This window comes from Astatotilapia calliptera, chromosome 23, assembly GCF_964374335.1.
Source record: "Astatotilapia calliptera chromosome 23, fAstCal68.1, whole genome shotgun sequence".
NCBI lineage: Eukaryota > Metazoa > Chordata > Actinopteri > Cichliformes > Cichlidae > Astatotilapia > Astatotilapia calliptera.
Window position 1 is genome coordinate 42513089 of NC_137443.1, and position 24430 is coordinate 42537518.

The following is a 24430-nucleotide window of genomic DNA, read 5'->3' on the forward strand; positions in this document are numbered from 1 at the left end:
AAGTCCACTATCAGCTCCTTTGTCTTACTGAAGGAGGCTGTTCCTCTGGCACCAGTTCTCCAGATTCCTAATCTCCTTCAGGTAGGCCGTCTCGTTGTTGTCAGAGATGGGCTTTGATCTCATGGTGAAATATTAAAAAGTATACACATTAAAATCTTTTAATATGAGGTTGTACAATGTCTTAAATTGACATGGCTAATGCCTATTAACTTCTCATCAGTGATCATGGATGAATAATGAAGGAGGAGGACTACCGCACTAAAGTGAGTTTACAATCCAACATAGAAACTGACCCCCTGAGATGGAAAACTTGACTTATTACCAAAAGAAAAAAAATTATTATATGTTCTGATGACATTCAGTTGGATCTGATTTACACATCAGAGGTTTGTTCAAGTAAATATATTCAAGTCAAGTGAAATAAAGAGCAGAAAACATTTCATGAGAAGCAATGCAAAACGTGACTTTCAGCAAAGGCCTGCTGTCACACTGTGGTTAGACTGAGGGTTTGTCAACAGTCTGATGACACTGCATCAGAGACTTGTCTTTAAACACTTTGTTCTTTTCGTGACCACAACTCAACACCTTGTGAGTGTTTGCAGCCTGGTAATGCACCGTGACCCGAAACTGTGAACAACTGAATCTGTTCTGAGAGCAGAAGAAACTTCTATGAATGCAATAACTCTAGATGTTATCACACTAACTACATGTTATAATGTAACACTTTGTGTCATGTAAAACTCTGAAGTTGTCACGGTCCCCGTGCCTGCTCGGCTGGCCCTGTGTGGCTACATGTTATGTTTTGTCTTTTCTCTCTCTCCTCTCTCTCTGCTCGCTGCCTGGGCGGAGCTCATTGTGAGCTCCCGGCCTCCACCACCTGTAGGCAATCACCTGTGGCTCCTCACCCTGTTTGCTCCCGCTACTTAAGGCAGTGACTGAGAGCACCTCGCCGCTGGACTATTGAATAACGCTCGTCAGTGCTACTTTAGCCTCAGCCAGTTTTGAGCTCTGTCCGTAAAAGTTCCGTGCTAACCCTTGTTCTCTGTATGCAGATTTCTCGTGTTTTGGTTTGGAGACTCTGGACGCTTTTCCCGACCCCGCTCTGCACCCCTGGGAACCCTGGCCCCCTTCTCCCTCACCTGTATATAGTGCACCTGGAGTGTGTAAATAAACCTGTTTTTCTGAGACTTCAGTCTGCGCCGAGTCCTCCCTGCTCCTCCGTGACAGAAGTCAAGGTTATAAATGGCTGTTTTTGACAACTTTTGAGTTTACCTTTATATATTTCACTTTTAAAACTTTACAGTCATCATTTCATTGGGACTAAATCTAAGCAGGAATGTTTTTTAATCTCTATAAAAACGTTTTTAATCAGTCAATTTTAATATGAATTGAAAAATATAAATTGTATATTTCAAAACTATGTTTAAGTTGCTGATGCTTTTAACTGGACTTGGAGTATACATGCATAATAAACTGGACTGGGTTAAGAACACAGCTTCACTCTACAGGAAGGGCCAGAGTCGTCTCTATTTTCTGAGGACAATGCTCAGGATTTTTTCCAAATCTGTTGTGGCCAGTGCCATCCTCTATGCTGTTGCATGCTGGGGCAACAGGTTGACGGTCACAGGTGCCAACAGACTCAAACTGATCCGCAAGGCCAGTAATGAGTGGAGATGGAGATGGACTCCTTCAGGGTGTCTGAGAGGCAGATGTCGTCCAAGAAAAGAAGATCATTCAATGAGAGACTGAGATTACCCAAATGCACCACTGAACAACACAGGAAATCATTCCTGCCCGTGGCCATCTCCCTGCACAACTCCTCCATCTAATACAGTTATACCCGCTGGCACATGTTCTACAGTAAAATAACAAATGACATAATTCACAAGTTAGAGTTACAGTTTTTCTCAGTCGCTTTGGTGCGTTTCTCAGATCAGAATTGAAATTCTCATAACTATTAGTTCAACCTCCACAACACTCAGTCATTTGTGCACATCATAGTAGCAATTTCTCCTCTCTCTGAACAAACTGCAAATGATTTTGGACATGAATCAGTTGCTTCCATACATTTCCCTGCTGCTTTCTGACATTTCCATTTGCTTATGTCATGTCAGTCAAAAGTAATCATACCTATGGATGCTGAATAGTCGTTCCCAATAAAACGAATAGTCATACATCCATTGCTTGAGTCATCACACACAAAATTGTTGAACTAGTTATCACATGCCAAATATTGGCCATCTGTCAAGCAAATCCTATACCTTCCTGTATCATTGTTCCTGGAAATGTCTCCGAAATTGAACAATTGATCTCGGGTGAATTACAGCTGTCACTCATGAGGAGGCGTGTGAAAGTTTAGTTGTAACCAATGACAAACAACTTGTTCACTGTCAATAATGGATGAATCCTGTGAATCCCCAATTGGCAAGCATATATAAACTGCGCAGGAGCTAGTGTGTACCATTTCTACACTTCTGTGACACAAAATGGAATGTCAGCAACGTGGAAGAGGGGTGAGGATGCGGGGAGGAAGGGGAAGGGGAAGAGGGAGAAGAGGCAGATATAGGCGGATTCCTAATGAAATAAGGGCTACAATTGTGGACCATGTTGTCAATCACGGCCTCACCATGGAGGAGGCTGGTCGAAGGGTGCAACCCAATATTGGAAGAACTACTGTCAGTTCAATCATTCAAACATTCCGTAGGGAAAACAGGTATGCAAACAGAAATACACTGTACTGTACTGTGCCATCTCAGACACATCACATGTTACTGTACTGTATTTGCAATTTCACAAAAAGTTCACTCTGCACCACATAGGATTGTAATACAACCTCGCGGAGGCGGAAGAGGGCCCCTTTTTACCCCACAGCAAGAAGAAGCCATTTGTGCAATGGTCATCGCAAACAATGCAATAAAGCTGAGAGACATACAAAGCGCTGTCATAGAGAATTACACGGTATTTGGCAATATTGAATCTGTTCCAATTTCAACAATTGACAGAGTACTCAAGAAAAATTAAATCCACATGAGCAAATGGCCCTGCTAGCAGCCATGGATGCAGCATGTGACGACATCACAGCAGGGTCCTGCAGAGGATGGATTCGCCACTCCAGGAGATACTTTCCTCGCTGCATTGCGAGGGATAACATCTGTTGTGATGTAGATGAAAATATGTGGCCAGACAGACAGGAACGTCTGGATGTGCCAGAATGATTTACTGTACTGTTACATGTGCTGTTTATTGTTCACATTAGTGCACAGCTCTACCAAATGGGTGATTTTATGTTTACATGTATTCTACAGTGAACAAGTGACTGTAGCATATTTTTCTTTTGCACAATTCTGTAGGATTACAAACACTTCTACACAATGGAAATGTGAAACGTACGTATTCAGTGTCTCAGTTACTCCCAAGACTCCCATAACATCTACAGTGACTTTACTGCACATTTCAGATGGCTGTACAGGTAGGCCATAGTGCTGTCGTCAGCATTTTCAGGTGTCACCAATTGTTTTTGCAATGGGAAACACTGAAATTATAAACTGTCATAGTGGAAACATGACAATGCCATTTGACTATCTTGTTCATAAAGATGGTGTCAAGACTTTTCATTTTGATGGCACTGACAGTTTCATTGACATGGATACTTGCTTTTGAGGTATGGATAATCAATTCTGTGCATGTGACGTGCTTTTGCAGGCTATCCACTAGGTTTTGCAGTTTGCACTAATTGTTTTGGGAAATGCACTAACTGCTGTGCAAATGTTAATGGTGTTCTGAGAAACGCACCAAAGCGACTGAGAATAACTGTAAATGTCAGTCACACACATTTCCCCTCACCTCTTGATATTTGTGATTGTGTGATTCGTGTGTATAGATAGATAGATAGATAGATAGATAGATAGATAGATAGATAGATAGATAGATAGATAGATAGATAGATAGACAGATAGACACACACACACACACACACACACACACACTTGGAGCAACTGTAATCCACATAATTTCCTTAGGGATTATTAAAGTAATCTGATTCTGATTATTCACTTTAAATATGAATACCACACCAGACTGCATTTGAATAATTGCTCATCAGCATATGTGAGCAGCTCTATAAAAGCAAACATTTTGTCAGTTTGCTGGTCTGGAGTATTCAGGTGTTTGTTAACACAATGTCATAAATGTTCCCAGGAACGGATGACCCAGAAAATTCACCCCAGGGTCAAACTGTGCAGTTCTCAGAAAAAGCTCAAAAATCCAGAAGCTACATCTCAGACTCTACAGGCCTCAGTTAGCAAGTTAAATGTTAAAGGCCATGACAATTAGAAAAAGTTTGAATAAGTGTGGCTTGTTTGGAAGGGTTGCAAGGAGACAGTCTCTGCTCTCTAAAAACAGCATGACAGCATGGCTGCAAGTTTAGTAGCAAATTTGCAAAGCATAACAGCACAAACACCGCATACCAGCTGTTAGCATGGTGGTGAAGGGGTGATGATTTGAGCTTGTCTTGCAGCTACAGAACCTGGGCCCTTGCAGTCATTGAGTTTTCCATGAAGTCCCTTGTATACCAAGTAGTCTACAGTCAAAACTGAGTTTTGGTAATGCAGCAGGACAAAGATCCCAAGCAAATTAGCAGAGCTACAACAGAATCAAGGTGTTGCAATGACCAGGTCACAGTCCACAACTCAACCTGAAAAACAGTGCTGGGAACTTAAGAGAGCTTTACATAAACAAATACCACAAACCTCAATGAACTGACGAAACGATGTAAAGAAACGTCAGCCAAAAGTCCTGCACAACCGTGTGACAGACTAAGAGTCATACAGAAACAATTTGGTGACACTACTGCTGCTAAAAGGTGGCTCTACAAGCTACTCACTCATGTACAGTGCTTAGTTTTTCAGAGTACTCTATAGATTCCTATGAAAACACTCTTTTCCACATGACTGTATGTCAGATAAAAGAGATATGATCTGTGAAGAGGATTCTGAGAAGAGAAAACATCTGGGGACCTGCCCCGAAAAGTTCATTTTGTTCATCTGGACGTAGAGTTTTCAGTAGCAGGAACGCTCTGTCACTCATCCGAGTTCGACTTCAGACTTCTTCTGTCTCAGCTCAGTGCAGGTTTCCCCAACCTTTGTTTGAATTTAGACTTTACATGTTGTCCAGTTTCAGGCAAGGGAACTGAAAAGTGTGCTGAGGATAAATGATAAATTAGGCAGATGTAAATGAACAACAGCTGCAGGCTGGTGGCTCTGACATCACACCTGATGGACACCTAGAAGCCTAGATTCAATTGTTTTGGAGTTTCTGAAGACCGTCTATGACTCTGGGGTGACATCAATCATCTTTTATGGTGTGTTCTGCTGGGACAGCTGGAGCTTCCCTCTTTCCCCTGCTGGGATGGGCACGCACACGTCGCTGAGATGTGTGGTCTCAGGTAACTGGTACTGCTGGAGGCTGCAGGTGACATAGTCATACTATACCAGTGTAATAACTGAAATAACACAAATAGAAATGAATAAATAAACAGATAACATAGTCACATGAACAAGAGGAGCCTATAGAGATTCTAAGTAGCTGATCTTGCAAAAGCAAAATGTGTTCTGCACCACAATGCATTCAGGTCACAATTCTGATTGCAAAAGCTGGCAGATAGGACAGGATATTAAAAATAAAACAAAAACCCACCTCCCACCACATGCAGGTCATCCTAGCAGCACTGAGCAGCTCCTACAGTGACACGCTGCTGCAACAACAGTGTGCGAGGAGAAATTTCAGATATCTTTCCAGCTGCTGTCAGACTCTACAATAGAGTCTTAGTGCCCACTTTAAAATTAGGTGTATACAACATCAGGGGAATAACAACACGTGATATATTACACCGTGCCATTATTTACTTAACAAAAACTAAGCCAAAAGGCCGTTTCTGCACTTTTTTCACAAATGTCAATATTTTTTTATTTACTTATTTTTAAAACATGTGGTTTATTGAATTGAAAAAAAAAAATAGCTGCAATTGTTGTAACGCGAGCTATGAAAGACAACCTGCATCTGCAGCTGTGGTCACTGGTCCTCACATCATGTTTGCAGCATGTTCTGAACCACAAACAGAGCAGTGCTAACTGGTGGGCTGGTGATGTAGACACTGATGCTAGTTAATTTAAGGTGGGGCTGCTGAAATGTTTAAAAGCTGAAGCCCCCAAAGTTTTACTTGTCTGTGACACAAATGAGCTCCAACCTGCTCGGGTAGAATTTAACAACAGCTGAGCTGCACTAGACCTGGTCTCTGCTCATCTTGACTCCTCGTTTGGTAAGAACTTTTTATTTGTATATTTAAAATCTTTTATAGACAGCATGTTTATTTTGAATAACTCGATCTCCTGCCACACTTATACTCACATTCACTAACCAGATATGGGCTTTAAAACATGCATCATCTGGGTTCTGTGACCATGAATATCGTGTAGGGCTGAACGATATATCGCATTTGCGATAATATCGCGACATGATCAAGTGCAATTTTCTAACCGCAAAGGCTGCGATTATACTCTGGACATGTCCAAATTCATGGGCTGCATCCTCCTGAGGCCGCATTTGTAGACCGATTACGTCACAGCGACTCGCCGAAGGCTGTCCAAATTACTACCATATCCCAGAATTCATAGCGCGGCCCAGCCAAACTCCAGTTTCCAGCAATGGCGGCCGCTACTAAGTTTTAAAATTACTCATACTAATCTTTCTGGGTCACAAAATAAACTTTTAACATATTTTCAGGCGAGAAAGTAGTTGTGTAAACATCAAATATCTGCTCGGTTTATCAAGATATCCCATATTTGCAAAAGTGCTTCGACGTTTTCAGAGGCGTCTGCTACCCACCAGCTCGACAGCTAGCCGGGAGCTCGAGGGTCACTGATGCGGCCGAGAACGGCACAACTCCCGGCACATCATTTTCAGATCATCGCGGAGTTTCGCTGCTCGGGTTAAATGTAATATATAAGTCACTTAGACAACCTAAAAATGTTATTGTTGGGCTTTTTTCAGTGTTTTGTTTGTTCGTGAGTAAATCGGTTTGGCTGAGATTAAAGTTATTAGATTAGATAAAATAAAACTTTATTAATCCCCCGGGTGGGTTCCTCCTTGGTTTTCACACAGCTGACTAAACGTCAAACAGAAAACTTATTAAACAGAAGTATGAGACAGTCGAGAATTTACACCAGTGTCTGGTTATATTTTAGATAGCAAGAAGCAGACGGCCGAGTTTATTAAACTCCACCGAGACAGCGGTGACGCTAATCAGAACTAGACCGTCCAATTTCACGCCTTTAAAGTTTAAAGGCGTGTTTGTGTGTGTGTTTATACAATTGCTATTATGTTTGCACTTTATGTGTAATGTTACTGACTGCAGAGATCAGTAAGATGTGTGTATTTTTTATTTATTAGTTTTATTTATTTAATATTATTTTTTAATTGAATGACTGTCTAGTAGTTCACAGATGTCGAAAAACTGAGTGTGGTAAAGCCACTGATTTTTTTTATGTATATTTCTGCAATCTGCACATTGTACTGACTTTCATTTTAATGTTTACACCAGGGTTCCTTGTCAGCACTTTATGCTCAGATGTTTGTAAGCTAAAAATAAACTATTGTGTATGTTCAAATATACTGTTGTGATTGAAGAAGTTAAATAAAAATGTCAGTCATCAATTCATGCATCACCTCATGTCATCATAACAGAGGTCTGTCTTCCAGGAAAGAACAGTTTAAAATTAATGTAATATAGTATTGGCCATACTATATGATGTATTGCTTGTCTTTGTTTAATAATACAGAAGACAAAGACCTTAAAAAATAATCGCATATCGCATCGCAATCGCAATATTGGGGCAAAAAATCGCAATTAGATTATTTTCCATAATCGTTCAGCCCTAATATCGTGCATAAGAAATGTGCATGCACAGGCAGAGGCCTATCTTTTTTTATTTATGTTCAAATAATGTTCAATTTTAATTCCCCCTTTAGAGCATTTCATTTACTGAAGACATCTTCACCACCCGCTGTTCCAGACGACTGACTCGTGCCTGAACTCCTGCAGGTTAATCAACCAACCACTGATCAGTAAAGCAAAAAGTACGGTAAGTGTCCTCAGTTGGAAAAGTTTGCTTAAAAGTTTCATATCTTTATAATATAAACAATTATATTTAGCAAGAATGTTGTCATGACTGAGTGCAATGACCGTTTCCCTCTGTAAGGTTCAATGTGTGGATGCAAGTAGAGAAGTTGTCTTTAGATACACCTCATGAATAGGGGTGGGTTTTTATAATCGATTTATCGATTAAAATCGATTCTGGCTTGGATAACGTGAAATCAATCCATTAAAATCCTGAATTGATTTTTTTTAATATAAATTTATTTTGCCCAAAATGCCAGAATCTCTGGTGAAAGATCACAAACTTTCAACAACCACCAAACAGCTAAGACAGTAAATGAGAGCAGGAACACGGATTCTGCACAAAGATGTAAACACACAGCGCGGAGCGCGGATCAGAATCAGTTAGATGTCGCCTTTCTCACAGTCGGGGCTGAAAGCCGACAGCTCGCTGATTCTGATTTGTCGGCGGGTCCGCGCTTTGTGTTCACGCCCTTTTTGCGCTGATCATAAAGCTGTTAGTTTTATCTCTCTCCAAACAACATTGACTGAACCAGCAGCAAACGAAGCAGCAAACTACGCTTCACATAAACATCGTCATGAATTCACTCTGACTTTTGCTGTTTTGCTTCCACCACGATGCACAGCTCTCTCTCTCTGTCTGTCTGTTGTCTTGCTTGTTACACAGAAGTCTACCGTTGTTTACAGGCTGTCAGCTGCTGTTTTACTTACTTCCGAAAAGAAAACCCAATTTCTGCCGTTCAATACTAAACAAATGTAAACTTTTTAAAATTATGCAAAATGCAAAACGCTTAGCCGTGTCTCTAATAAAACCGCGGTAATGTCAGAGGTAACGTTCATATGTTGATTAATGGTTTTCTTTCATTTTTGATGTACTGCAGAATATTTTTATAAAATCCCAGAACAGTAAAACCACCTTCATGTTTTTCTGTGTTTTATCTTCAGCTACTTTGACACAAAGGCATCTGCTGTGACGCTCACACCTCTGATAACGTCTTGTGTGTGTCAGCTTCCTTTTTATAGATACAATAAAATGTACTGTACTGATCTGAATTATAATATTTCTGACTGTCCAAATTTCCCAGATTCAAATCGAATCGAATCGTGGATCGAACTGATTCGGTACCTTGTGAATTGGAAGCGAATCGATTCTAGAAATCAGTGACGATACCCTGCCCTACTCATGAACTCATCAACTGAGAGTTAAAAAAATCATCAAATTTATTTAAATGACTTGTTGTTAATTTCCACTACTTTACATAAAAACTTCTGTCACATGGTAAATGGCCTGTATTTGTATAGCGCTTTTACTAGTCCCCCCTAGGGACCCCAAAGCGCTTTACACACCCAGTCATTCACACACTGGTGGAGGCAGCTACAGTTGTAGCCACAGCTGCCTTGGGGCAGACTGACAGAAGCGAGGCTGCCATATCGCGCCATCGACCCTTCTAGCCAACACCAGTAGGTGAAGTGTCTTGCCCAAGGACACAACAACCGAGACTGTCCGAGCCGGGGCTCGAACCGGCAACTTTCAGATTACAAGGCGAACTCCCAACTCTTGAGCCACGATCACCCCAAATGAGCTGCTATGCAGGCATATTCAAATATTTCTAAGATTATAAGGTCTTACCAGCAAACTCCACAATTTTATTTGTGTCTTCGTGAAAAAAGTCAAGTTTAATCTTGTGAATGTAAAAAATTATTAGGTAAAGCAGCCCCTTCATAATGTCTACATGCTACCAAATGTATGTAAATGATTACAATTTCCTGTTTTAAAAAAATCAAGTAATACTTTTAAAAAAATTACACAATATTATTGTTCAACATGTCCTCCGTGCCTCTCTGAAAAGTTTCAAAATATTTACTAAAGTAAAAATTAGACTGGTTTTGATATTGAATTTTTGGAAGCTGTTATATTGATATTGATTTTTTATTTTTATTTTATTTTATCATTTAATGATTTTAAAAGTCATCATTAAAAGGAATAAGAAAGTAATGACACATGTTTTTAGTTAGTTTCATTTACTTTAATTATTATTTTTTAAATGATCCTTGGCGCATATATTCCTTTCAGGCACTCTCCAATAACCTGCGGTCTTTACAGTGAAGACACGCAAACATCAACCTGGAACATAACTGTATGAAAATATATGATCCGTATTCGTCTTAGTTCATAGTTACACTGTTTAAAATAGAATATTAAACCAAACAGCGGTAATTACCTGTCCAGCAGAGATTCGCTAGCTCTTGTTTCATTTCAAGCTCAGTTAAATTATTTCTTTCTGCTTTTCCTCATCAGCGATCTTCCGTCTTTTCTTTTCGACTTGTCTCTCAGTCCGCGCTTCCTGCTCAAGTAAGTCAGCCCCCTCCTCTGGCGCGCATGCTCTGCAGCGCATACCCGACGGGGTCTGCGCAGCGCGTGCACCACAGGTGTGGAGAAGTACTGATTAGTGCTCCAGTTTCAACATAAACGCTTCCAGAAAGCGAAACATGCTCCTTTTCAGACTAAAATATCAACGTTTCAAACCATATTCCAGGGTTTTTAGTTCACCGTTTACGAGGTTTAACAAGAAAATAAAAGACAAATCTGAATGTTTGAAAATGATTTGAAAAAATTCTGTAAAGAATGGATCAGAAATACTAAAATTATCCTTTTACTTACAGTTTTTTCTGATTGCTTAAGCACATTTTTTGTAACTATTGGCTAATTTTGCAAAACTACACACAAATAAGAAAACCTGTCACCCAATCATCAAAACATTGTAGTTCTCTTGCAAAAGCAAACACAGCTAGATTAACTCTTCACACCTTCGTAAAAATGGTGTTTCCGTATCAAACAGTACACACAAGCCATCATCTACTAAGCACACAATGCGCCAACTGCACACTGATGGTATGAATACAAAACACATCTGGCTTTTGCTTTCTCTGTGCACAAGGTAGGCTATGTCAGTTTGAGCTCATACTTCTGTCATAGATCCATAAGCATAGAGGGATCCAAACTTCAAGTACTGCTGTTTATTCAAACACATCAAAACAAACACAAGTGTTTATTTCCAAGTATAGGATTATTTGCAATCGCCATAATGACTATATGGGTTACTTGGTCTGCAGTGAACATGCTTCCTCTGCCCCAGCATCTGGTCATCTAGCAATTCTGTAAAGTAACAATTTCAGTATTTTTACATCAATGGTATTGGTGTGTTTCTCATTGGCATATGGCAGTGCTACAAATCTTTGTGCGAAGTGACTGTACTAACCGATTCTCATTTCAAGATGTCCTTATGGTGCTTGCTACAGTGTAGCGGCTCGAGTTAGGCTGGACCCGTTGGCCAGCTACCCTCAGGGTCATTCCACGGTTGATTACATGGTCCACTATTGTAGCTCTGATGTCATCAGTAATTCTATTTCTTACTCTTCCTACCCTTCCTCTCCCCCCCTCCTCATCTTCCTCTCCCCCCTCCTCATCTTCCTCTCCCCCCTCCTCATCTTCCTCTTGCTCCTCCTTGTCCTTGTCGTCCTCTTCATCCTACTTCTTCACCTCCACGTCCTCTTCCTCGGCCTCCTCTACTTCTCACTCTTTCTGCTCCCTCCATTGTACTCCGCACACACAGCTTACCTGTATCATAGTGCTTAGGCTGATTGCAAAGTGAACTAATTATCTAAAAAAGTTTTCACATGTGAAAGTGTGCCAGACAGTTGGCAAGTTAGTGTTAATGATAGCCATACATGTGTATACTTTTGCTAGGAGTGTGTTGGAAATTTGGTAATTGAGTGTTGTGCAGTGAATTGTGCCTACAGTTTTGCAAAGTGTGTGTTACAAAATTGCAAACTGAGTGCAAAGCAGTTTTTGTGCTTTTAGTTTTGCAAACTCAGTGAGTGGTTTTGCTATAAGTCTGAATAGTTTTAGAGATTGTGCTACAGGAATCACAGTTAGGGTTTAAGCATTCAGAAAAAACTGTAAATTTAGTTGCTTTATTCATTTGTTACATAAGTTAAACAAACTTATGTGGGTTTCTATATAAGTCAATAAAGAAACAAGAACAAACTGAGAGGTTCTGGAAGCGTGGAGTTCAGTTTGCAAATTTATCTAATGCAAAAAACATCTATGAATAAAACTTTTTTATTATTATTATTTTTTATTTATTTATTTTTTTAATAAATGAATAAAACTTTGTTGGCCAGCAACTTTTCAAAAAGACAAAAAAGAGAAAAGATGGTCATAAAAAGAAGCTATTATCTGGGGGGAAATAATCATTTGATCCTCTGCTGAGTTTGTAAGTTTGTTCACTTATATTAAATAATCAGTCTCTAATTTTTTTTTTAAGTATTTTCATTTTGATGTAATGAGACAGAATATCAACCAAAATTGAATAAAAAATTTATTTGCTAAAATAAATGAATTGATTTATATGTCACTGAGTGAAGTAAGTATTTGATCTCAAACACAACTTAGTACTTGGTGGAGAAACCTTTATTGCCTAGCACTGCGGTAATATGTTTCTTGTAGTTGGTCACTGGGTTTGCTCACATCTCAGGAGGGATTTTTTTCCACTCCTCCTTCCACAAACTCTCTAAATTCTTTAGATTTCTTTGCTGCTGTTTGGTAACTTTAAGCTTCAGCTCCCTCCACAGATTTTCTTCAGGACTGAGGTTTGGAGACTGCCTTAGCTCCACTCCATGTCCTTGTGCTTCTTCTTTAGCCACACCTTTGTTGCATCAGTGGTATGTTTTAGGCCATTGTCATGCTGGAAGACCCATCGATGACACATCTTCAGTCTTTTGCCTGAGAGAAAGTGGTTCTTGTCCAAGATTTTGCAGTACATGGCTCCATCTACTGGCCGCCTCAGTGTGGTGAAGTCGTCTTGTATCCTTGGCAGAAAAACAGCCCCACAGTATAATGTTTCCACTTCTGTGCTTGACAGTGGGGATGATGTTCTGTGGGTTACACTCAGCATTTCTCTTCCTCCAAACAAAGTGGGCTCAGTTCATGCCACAGAACGCTTGTTGGGTTGTCGAGGATCAAAAACTTACTTCACTCAATTATATGCAAATCAGTGAAAAGAAATCATGTATTGTGTTTTTTTTCTGTTGGTGTTCATGTCTCTCTCCAGTAAAATAAAACATCCACAAAAAATAGAGACTGTTCATTTCTTCATAAGGGAACAAATTTACAAATTCAGCAGGGGATCAAATACTTACTTCTGCCACTACAGTGATGACGCTTTTGTTGCATTAAATTCTTGATCTGGAAAATGTTCCTGTTTTTCTCTCTCCAGGAAACAATGAGGATCATGTTTACCTGTTTGCTGCTTGTGCTGCCCTTTGTTACTGGACTCTCAAAACCAGCCAATCTTCAACCCAACCGAATTGAGAAGCGACTGAATGAAACAAATTATGAAAAGTTTAGACGACAGCATGTAGATGCCAAGATGAGCGTGAAAAAATGTGATACAGAAATGAAAAAAAAGAAAATATATGCTGATCGAAACAAATGTAAGGATGTTAACACATTCATCCTCAGTGATTACAAACAGGTCAAAGCCATTTGTAACGGTCAAGGAAGATATGATCAGACGAATGGCACGACAAAGAGTGTAGCAAAGTTTCGCATTGTTAGATGTGACCTAAAGAACAATGGAGCCAGGAAACCCAAGTGTCAGTATAAAGGCACACTTCTCACTAACAGAATAGTTGTGGTCAAATGTGAAGGAAAGTTACCTGTGCACTATTGTGGTGATGAAATGACCTTTGAATCCAATAATGCAACTATAGGAAAAATCCCCATGCGCTCTACTTCTGTACCCACAAATTTACATTTCTGAGATAACAAAAGAGCAACATTTATCATCAGCTCTAACTAAACGTCGCTGGAAACGTCTTCTTCATTATAAGTTTTTATTTGAGTCTGTCTTAGCAATAAGTATATACATTTTTTTAACATGTGATCAACCTCTATTTCTTCACATGTTACATGAAATAACATAAAACTATTATTTCCTTCTGATGAGGGAATTTTATATTCATCCCACCAATACCGACATATTAATTGTACTGACTGTAGGATGCTGTGTAGAAATAATCTCTTAGATCCAGCTTGCTTCTAATAAAATATTTTTTATCTGATCACAGGATAAGCATATAATAAATGTCACTTTTTGGTGTTTGTTGGTTTTTATATATTTATTTTTTAACATTTGGAGCATCACCAGTTACAAGACTCACAAGCTGACAAGTTCTTATTCAGCGCCCTGTCTCTTGTTTCTTTTGTTTTTAATGTCATCCAATTTTTTTGTTTTCATTTTGGCATGCGATTCATTTCTAAGACTTTTCTAAACGTCTAAACGTCGTTGCCATAACGGAGGGGGCTTGAGCATTTGCCCCTTTCCTCTTGGACGTCCCGAGAGCCCTGTTCTTGAGGCATTACTATTTTTTAATCTGTGTACATGTGCTGTCTGTGCCCCTCAACAATAACATTTAACTAATAACCCCAATTTTGCTAAATAAAAGGATCTGGCTTCCACTAGTCACATGATGCCCATTAACTAATTCTCGACTTTGACGGCAGAGGGCATTGGTTACGAGATCACAAAGAACATGCACATTTTTTGCCGCCTGGGTGGTGCGGAGCTGTAAGCGAAACACACAAAGTAATTGGGAGATGCAGACTGGTGCAACAAAAACCAGTAAGTAGGTGTAGAGCGTACACTGTAGTCTATAGCAGCGGTCCCCAACCCCCGGGCCACGGACCGGTACCAGGCCTTGAGTCGTTTGGTACCGGGTCAAGAGAGTTGAAGCTCGTACCGCACAGAAAAAATAAATAACTTACATTATTTCCGTTTTATTTATTATCCGACTCTGAACAGTGTGTTATTTGGAAAAAGACTGAATTCTCTCAGTTACTTCAGTCTATGACTGACTCTTGACGCATGTCAAGATACATTAGTTAATATTAAACCCACAAACTAGCAAAATTAGTAAAAAAACAGATGTCTTTGGAGGGTTTCTTTGCAAAGGAAAAAAGGCCCAGTGAGGAGACAGAAGAAGAGTCTATGACAACTACTAAGAAAAAGAAAGCTGCATTTAACAGACAACAAGTGGATATATTGCAACAAGTGATTCCCATGCACCAAGCCCGCTCTGCATAATATATGTGGAGACCAGCTCTCCAATGAGGCAATGAAGCCTTCAAAACTGCTTCGTCACTTGGAGACATTAAAAAACAAGCCTTTGGACTAGTTTAAAAGAAAAAAGCAGGAACAACAGGGACAGAAGCCATTACTGAGGGCCTCCACAACAACAAATACAAGTGCACTGAGAGCATCATACTTGGTGGCTAACCGTATTGCTAAGGCTAAAAAGTCATTCACTATTGGTGAAGAATCGATCCTTCCTGCCACTAAAGACATTTGCTGTGAACTTTTCCCCTTAATATTGGTATGATCCCAGCTCAGGCACTGAGCGAGGGGGCGGGGCAGCTGCTGCCTGCGAGTGCGCTGTTGGAGAAGCGCAGCGAGGCAGACAGAGAACTGAAGTTTGACCAGGTTCCAAAGGAAATCATTCGTACTGTACAAATAATGTAAATATGACGGTGCATCACAAAAGATTGATATCAAACTGATCACTTGACCCATATTATGTTACTTGCTCTTCAAGTGAATCAACAAAAGGTGAAATGAAAAGCCGAACAACAACAATGCTGTTTCTTTAGAGAGTCTCAGCTTACATGTGTGTTTATTTCATATTTTCAGTTGTTTCCCTCCACGGCTAAATAAATCGGTTTCAGTTATGCACTGATATACAAGACTGGACATAAGGAGCTTCTTTCAAAGAAAAACTCTGGTAGATGTTATTTTATATATTATGCTTTGTATGTTGTTCAGTATATTTCTATGCAAAACAAAAGGAATTTCAATACACAGCAGTACATTCACAGTTGAAACCAGATATTTACATACACTTTATGGAAAACACAAGAACATTTTTTTACTGTACAACATCAATTTAGAGTAAACTTGTTTTGTTTTGCATAAATAAATATTGAAATATATTTTGAATTAGTTAAAGAGAGAGAGCTGTCTCTTTTTTATCACTTTCACCAAATTTAGGAGCACATATACACTAAGTTTATTGTTAATTAATAAGAAAACTCCAGACGATTCCATTCTGAGCTGAAGAAGCTTCTGATAGGTTGGTGGCACACCTGTGGATGCATATAAGGCAAAACACAGAGCCTGTTTCTGTGACATGGGAACATCAAGAGATGTCAACCAAAACACCTGGAAAAGAACTGTGGAGCTCCATAAGTGTGGCTCAGTTTGAATACAATTTGGTGCCATTTACAATTAAGAAATACAGACAGTTTCTCTCTTTACTCTTAAAGTTAACAAATATGTTTTTTATATTTATCAACATAAAAAATAAACATTTAGTCTGATTTGATGTTACAATTAAAAAAGTGTTTTTGTTTTTATCTGAAGAGTTTGTAAATATCTGGTTTCAACTGTATATTTGATGATGTTGGTGTTTGGTTTGATTGTCAGCACAAAGAGGGAGAGAGAGAGGACAGAACAGAGATGAACAAGAGCAGGTGAGACACACATGTTAGTCAAATGGTTGTTTACCAAAAGTATCAGCGTATCATAGGTCCTCATGTATCTCGTACCTAGTGTTTCTTTTTAGGTTTGTTATTTTTCAAATTCTATATTTATTAAGTTTTGCAGGCTTGTTTGCACAACAAGGTTAAATAATTATCTAAACTTTTCTCAATCTAAATAGTGGACTTTGGTAGAATTAAAAAATAAGTGTAGTGCAGGTCTATGATGATTTTTAGTGCTACTATCATCTAGTTCTGATTCTGGTTCTGTCTTGGTTAAATCCTAAGTAGTCCTGCTTCTGAACTGTTGTAGTCCTGTTTTAATTCCGGATCAGTTCTGGGTCTGGTTGAATTGGGGTTTAGTCCTCGTGTCTTGATACAGCCCCGACTTTGTTCTGCCTTGCTGCTTAATTAAAAAACTACTTTAACCCTTGGTAGCACCTAAAAAACGTACCCCTTATGAGGTCCTAGAGCCAAAAATCGACCACGCCATAAAAAGTGCTATAAAAAGATTATACATTAATATTTTATTCCACTTTAAATTAGCCAATCTTTCAGACCTACTTCTCCTTGAAATATTCATGTCAAGTTTTAATTACATTTCGCGGATTTTAACCCTTTATATCCCGGTTTTGTCACATGAGCGCACGGCCGTTTTTGGCGAAAAAAATGAAAAAATGAAATATTTTCCATAAAATACATTTGAAAGTTATATTTTATTGTACTTTTAATTAGGCCTTTGGGTGGACCAAAGATTGATACCAACAGTCATTTCGATCGCCTTTTATTTTTTTTGCAGGAGCGCATTTCATAAAATGCACACACTATCGGTCCCAATCGACCACGCCCAAAAAAGTGCTATAAAAAATTTATATATTAATATTTTATTCCACTTTAAATTAGCCAATCTTTTAGACCTACTTCTCCTTGAAATATTCATGTCAAGTTTTAATTACATTTCGCGGAATTTAACCCTTTATATCCCGGTTTCGTCACATGAGCGCACTGCTTTTTTGCCCCAAAAAACATAAAACTTGAATATTTTCCAAAAAAAACATTTGAGGTAATATTCAATTGTTATTATAATTAGGCCTTTAGATGGACTAAAGATCAGCACCAAAATTAATTTCGATCAACTTACAATTTTCTTTTCCGAAGCGAATTATGTCCTCCAGGCGGTCCCTCGTCGTTGTCTAACCCGGGATCCATGCCTCCTCCCGGGTAACGTGCAGACGATTTCTCCGGTCATGTTTCGTCGGACGCCTTTCACCAGCACACATGTCGATACCACGTGACAACAAATACGTCATTTCCGGTTGAGTCAAAAAAAAAATTCCCGCTTGAGTGACCCTGGGACTGAGACATCGCTCCAGACGATCGGCGGGGGAATCCTGTTTTCCAAGCCGCGATCGAATCCTGATTTCCGGGTAGTGTTTTACGGCGGCTCGCTGATTTCGAGCCCCGGGTCAAATGTGAAGCAAGGGAGCCACCCGGTGGCCAAATAAAAAAATTACAATTCTAAGGCCTTGAGTCCAGAATGAAAACGAAACCTAAGCCATCACACAGATATTAACGGTAATAATTGTGCAGTGAAAAATAGCGAAAAATAGCGTTTATAAAGGGTTTCAATGGGGCGATTTATGGCTCTAGGACCTCATGTGGATGGCGGTTTTTAGCTTAGCCACCTTAAGCTAATCGAATAAACGGAGACGGCAATTCTAAAGAAAAATGAAAAAAAAAAGGGTTGGAAGGTTTGGCTATATTCTATTCAACACAGTGAAAATGGCCTAATATTAAAAAACGCTGTGGATGATAAATGGCCGTAGGTACTACCAAGGGTTAAGGTGTCCTGCACATGTGATATATTTTTCCCTATATGAATATGAACTCAAAACAGAGCCAATTAATCTTTCAGTCATTTCTTCCCCCCACCCCCCAAGTCCCAGATGCATACTACCCTTTAGGGCTAAGCCCCGGGTGTATCAAATGTCTGCCTCTGCTCTGCTCTACAACAGAATCACAAAGGTGTCTCCAATAAGCTGCAGAGATGATTGTTGTTTTAATTTTTTAACGGTACACAAGCAAAAAATTAGAAGAGAGGTCATGAAGTTTCTTACTAAACAGTAGCGCCCTCTGCAGTTTGTGTGTGTAAGTGCAAAAGCTTACAGCACCTGGTATTCCCAGGCCGTCTCCCATCCAAGTACTGACCAGGCCCGACCCTGCTTAGCTTCCGAGATCAGACGAGATCGGGCGCGTTCAGGGTGGTATGGCCGCAAGCGAAAGGTCAGCTCAGAAACGGCGTTTTTATACATGCTGTAATGACACATACACGCTTACGTTTTTGTTTTCTATATTTAAGTTAAAATGTCCAAACGACAAAAATGTTGGACTTCCAAATCGACCCAACACACCGTGTGCTCTCTGTCACTTTAACACTGTGCTGTAATCAACGAACATGTCTTCTTATCGTGATGTTACTGCGGGAAAAGCATTTTTGCAGCTCAATTTGAAGCTGCAGTTAATAACGAAGGTTTGCATGTTGTCGCTGTAACATATGAAGTTTAGCACAATAATATAGATCAAACTGTGAGACATTTGCCACCAATAAAAGGTCTTTTTCACAGCTTTGCTTTCGCTTACGGCCATACCACCCTGAACACGCCCGATCTCGTCTGATCTCGGAAGCTAAGCAGGGTCGGGCCTGGTCAGTACTTGGATGGGAGACCGCCTGGGAATACCAGGTGCTGTAAGCTTTTGCACTTACACACACAAACTGCAGAGGGCGCTTCTGCTCCTGCTTGTGCTAAGAGGCATGAGAAGTTAACATTTATGGGTGATAAAATCCTTTTTCTATATTTTTAACATGAGAATATCAGTTTTCCATCTTGTGTTCCAGAGTAATCGGACAAAAGACAAACGTAGAACAAGGAAAAAAGAGGCCAAGTGTCTCACCTATAAAACAAAATACAATAGAATAGAATAGAATTCAACTTTATTGTCATTGCACATGCACAGGTACAGGGCAACGAAATGCAGTTTGCATCCATCCAGAAGTTCTTTAGTGATATAGATATATTACAATATATATTAGCAATAATATAGATATGTGAGTATATTACAGAAATGGGTCTATTATGGTATGTTATAATGTACACGGTATGAAGTATGTTGTGAATATTCTATAACTATAAGTATGTACAGACTGTAGTGAGTACAAGCTATGTACAGGCTATGAACAGGATATAAATATGAAAAACTATACAGAATATGAAATAAATAACTTTACAGAATCTGGGATATACAGCTATACAGAAATGGGAACTATGCAAGTTGTAAACAGTTGTAGGATTAAAGATTATCGAATGTACAGAATGATTATTTACACAGAGCTATACAGTAGCTGAAAATTACTGTTTTCTGAATAGTCTCACACAGATAAACATTTGCAGGGAATACCTTTTCCTTCAAAACAAACGTCACAGACTGTGTTTTTCTTTACTGATTGTATTTGAGTAGAAACTCAGATTAAAATGGCATGAGTGCTCATAAAACGATTTAACTGTAAAAGTAGGTGTAGTGGATCACTTTGCATAGATGTAGATAAAAGTGCAGTAAGCAAAGACTACAGTGGTCATTGAGCAGCTGTTCCTATAATGTGAATCTGGGATAAAGGCAGAGATTATTTGTTTGCCTTTGTTTCCTGGTTCTTTCTTTCTTATCCAAATGGAAAAAGAGAGCATAAAAGTACTGTTTACAAGCAGCTTATCTATCTCATTGTGCCCACTATCATAAAATCTTGGTTGACTGAGCACTGAGCCATCTACCACTCGAAATTGAACCTGTGTGGGACAACAACAAAGTCCAGTATACTAAGTTTCAGTAATGTGCAGTTTTTTCTGTGGAAGATGTAAATCTAAATAGATGTCCTATTGTATGCATAATATAGCACTGAAATGTATAACAATTTCTAAAGACAAATTTCAATTTATTTTAGATTTTCTCAAATCCAAACAGCGCTAAAAGCATACACACAGTCAAATATTTTTCATACGAGGTGCTGAAGGTTCTGCAATGTTCTGTCAGTGCGCCCCAGGGCAGCTGTGGCTACAATGTAGCTGCCATCACCAGTGTGTGAATGTGTGAATGACTGAATGTAGTGTAAAGCTCTTTGGGGTCCTTGGGGACTAAGTAAAGCGTTGTACAAATACAGGCCATTTACTGTGCGTGTGTTTATGCTCAAGTGTATGAATAAATTAGTCAGTTTTAAACAGTTGCAATTTAAACAGTAGAAGAGTGGCACTATATTTATATATTTATAAAGAATTTCAAACAACAATTAATTGATGCTCAAAGCAGGTTTATTTAATTAATATCCAGATTTCCAATTAGTTCCGAATTGATTCAGCAGCAAATCACATCACCAGTCACTTCAAGGCTGTATGTATTATTGTAAGGTAGACCCTACAATAATACATACAGAGAACCCAACAATCATATGACCCCCTATGAGCAAGCACTTTGGCGACAGTGGGAAGGAAAAACTCCCTTTTTACAGGAAGAAACCTCCGGCAGAACCAGGCTCAGGTCGGGGCGGCCATCTGCTGCGACCGGTTGGGGTGAGAGACTGAAGACGTTTGTTGTAGGTCTGATTGAAGGACTGATGGGATGGTAAGTTGTCTGCTGCTCCGCTTTGAATATTGAGAGATTAGTTGATGGATTTCAAGCCAAATTGTGCCCAAGTTTAAGACCACATTCATTGCTTTTTTTTGTTGATGTTATTGTTTTGGGCTTTTTTTCCACAAGAATTTCTAGCTACCCTAGAATTCTGGCCACCCAAACGATGATTGCTGCTGAGAGAGCACAAGGTTTTGTCCCCCTGTACTATTCATGTCAGTGCAGGGGGTTCTCCTTGAGAGGCCAGGGTGGAAAAAGGGATGCTTCAGAACCTCCAAGGGTGTTATGCGCTGATTTGCATCCAAGGCCAACATTTCTTTGATTAGCCTTACAAATAATGTTTGGCCATTTTCCGGTCCTCGCCTAACCTTTAGCAGTTGTTCGAGGTCATCGAGACGCTTAAGTTTTATATATCGAGTTTCTTTAGATCGATAATGTGTCTCGTATTGAAATTGTTCTTGGGTCTTAAATGTCCAGCGCTGTTTGTTGTAGTTATCCTCGATGAAGTAGCAGTCAGTGTACAAGCCAGACTCTAGGAGATGATCTGGTAGCTGACCCTGGGTTTCAATTATGAATTTTAAAACATCATAATCGTCTTCCCCAGGATAGAGAGGCACCCCTGTAGCAAGCTCCACAGCTACCAGCCCCAGAGACCACATGTCGATTGCTTCGTGGTATGGAATGCCAAGCATAACCTCAGGTGCACAATAACCAATTGTCCCCACACGGTCACCAGGAATCACTGCAGAAGCAGGACATGCGAGGCCAAAGTCTATGAGTTTGACTTTGACGGGAGACTCACTGCGGTTCACAACCATGATGTTTCCAGGTTTGAGGTCAGCATGCACTATTCCCACAGAACCCAGGTGGAACAGAGCATTTGCAAGCTGATGCAAAATTGGCCTGAGTTCTCTCATTGGGAGACCTCGGTTATTCCGGTCCCCAATGTAGTCCCACAGGCTTTGGTCGAGCAATTCAAAATTCAAGCAAATGCGCTGTCCATCGAGGAAATAGTCGTTCCATTCCACAATGTTGCACCTGTCTGGATCCAAGCGTCGTAGCTGCTCCAGGATGAAAATTTCCAGTTTTGCCTGGAGCAGAATTTCAGGGTCGCTCTTGTTGACTTTAATAGCAACAGTTTTGTTATTTTTTGTATCGCGACATCTGGTTACCAAACCAAAGCCTCCTTCTCCAAGGAAGGCCTCTACCACGTGGTGATCTCCTAAAATGGTCCCTTCTGTTATTTGAAGATCATCTTCAGAGGCAGATGGGTTGGCTGAGGTGTTGATGTCTCCTTTTTGAGGAAATTCAACTGAGTTTTGGAAACTGCAGCTGAATTTTTGCGATCCATGACTTTTCCAGCTTGAAGGCTGCTGAGAGAGCACAAGGAGTTCTCCCCCTGTACTATTCATGTCAGTGCAGGGGGTTCTCCTTGAGAGGCCAAGGTGGAAAAAGGGATGCTTCAGAACCTCCGAGGGTGTTATGCGCTGATTTGCATCCAAGGCCAACATTTCTTTGATTAGCCTTACAAATAATGTTTGGCCATTTTCCGGTCCTCGCCTAACTTTCAGCAGTTGTTCGAGGTCATCGAGACACTTAAGTTTTATCGATCGAGTTTCCTTGGATCGATAATCTGTCTCATATTGAAATTGTTCTGGGGTCTTAAATGTCCAGCGCTGTTCCTTGTGGTTATCCTCGATGAAATAGCTGTCAGTGTACAAGCCAGACTCTAGGAGATGATCTGGTAGCTGACCCTGGGTTTCAATTATGAATTTCAAAACGTCATAATCGTCTTCCCCAGGATAGAGAGGCACCCCTGTAGCAAGCTCCACAGCTACCAGCCCTAGAGACCACATGTCAATTGCTTCATCATATGGAGTGCCAAGCATAATCTCAGGTGCACAATAACCAATTGTCCCCACACAGTCACCAGGAATCACTGCAGAGGTGTTACATGCGATGCCAAAGTCTATAAGTTTGACTCTGACTTGAGACTCACTGCGGTTCACAACCATGATGTTGACAGGTTTGAGGTCAGCATGCACTATTCCCACAGAACCCAGGTGGAATAGAGCATTTGCAAGCTGATGCAAAATTGGCCTGATTTCTCTCATTGGGAGACCTCGGTTATTCCGGTCCCCTATGTAGTCTGACAGGCTTTGGTCGAGGAGTTCAAAATTCAGGCAAATGCGCTCTCCATCGAGGAAATAGCCGTTCCATTCCACAATGTTGCACCTGTCTGGATCCAAGCGTCGTAGCTGCTCCAGGATGAAAATTTCCAGTTTTGCCTGGAGCAGAATTTCAGGGTCGCTCTTGTTGACTTTAACAGCAACAGTTTTGTTGTTTTTTGTATCGCGACATTTCGTTACAACACCAAAGCTTCCTTCTCCAAGGAAAGCCTCCACCATGTGGTGATCTCCCAAAATGGTCCCTTTAGATATTCCAAGCTCATCTGAGCCGAAGGCTGGGTTGGCTGACATGGTGTAATGTGTCTGTTTGCGCTGTGAATTGGTGAGAAACAAAACTGAACTTGTTTTGGTTTCTCTCGTAAATTGCTCTCAAAGCTTCTCAAAAGGGTTTTAGTTGCTGCAGGTCAACGTCCGTTAAGCATAAAGTAACAGGTGAGCGCTTCTATTTATAGGTTTTGGATCAAAGCAAAGTTATGACGTCAGAAAGGATCAAAGCAAAGTTACCACGTCACAAGCGATCGAAGCGATTCTAATATGTGCGCATGCGCACATATGAGAAGCGATCGAAGGGATTCTAATATGTGCGCATGCGCACACACGTGCTTGTTTGTGTAATATTGTTCACACTAAACTTGACCCTAATCAATTTAATATCAGTCAATCAAAGAAAATGTTAGTTTTGGAAAATTTTAAAATGACATAACTGACAGTTAAAACATTTTTTGTTCATGTATTTGTATTTGTATTGTCTTCGGAATTTTTTTTTGCATACCATGTCAAGCTTTTCTGTATATAGTC

The 24430-nt window shown here is 39.9% G+C and overlaps 3 long non-coding RNA genes and 2 other non-coding genes across 6 annotated transcripts in view; 3 read left to right on the forward strand and 2 right to left on the reverse strand.

Moving 5' to 3' along the window:
* Positions 1–1376: 1376 nt before the first annotated feature.
* Positions 1377–10761, reverse strand: LOC145424309 (uncharacterized). 2 transcript variants are annotated; one of them, XR_013905339.1, is made up of 3 exons: positions 10396–10761; positions 5695–5752; positions 1377–5500 (listed from the first exon to the last, which is right to left on the reverse strand). It is a non-coding gene; the product is annotated as an uncharacterized LOC145424309 (long non-coding RNA). The 2 variants fall into 2 exon arrangements; XR_013905340.1 differs by lacking the exon at positions 5695–5752.
* On the forward strand, positions 6209–14337 carry LOC145424308 (uncharacterized). Its single transcript, XR_013905338.1, has 3 exons — positions 6209–6316; positions 8026–8138; positions 13453–14337. It is a non-coding gene; the product is annotated as an uncharacterized LOC145424308 (long non-coding RNA).
* A 3421-nt stretch (positions 14338–17758) lies between these two features.
* The window catches only part of LOC145424315 (uncharacterized), a 98155-nt gene continuing 91483 nt past the window's right edge, over positions 17759–24430 (forward strand). The window contains exon 1 of the long non-coding RNA XR_013905347.1: positions 17759–18613. This is a non-coding gene — a long non-coding RNA (uncharacterized LOC145424315). The remainder of the gene's footprint in view (positions 18614–24430) is intronic.
* LOC145424618 (5S ribosomal RNA) lies at positions 18929–19047 on the reverse strand. Its single transcript, XR_013905699.1, has one exon. It is a non-coding gene; the product is annotated as a 5S ribosomal RNA (ribosomal RNA).
* On the forward strand, positions 19404–19522 carry LOC145424605 (5S ribosomal RNA). The gene has a single exon (XR_013905687.1). It is a non-coding gene; the product is annotated as a 5S ribosomal RNA (ribosomal RNA).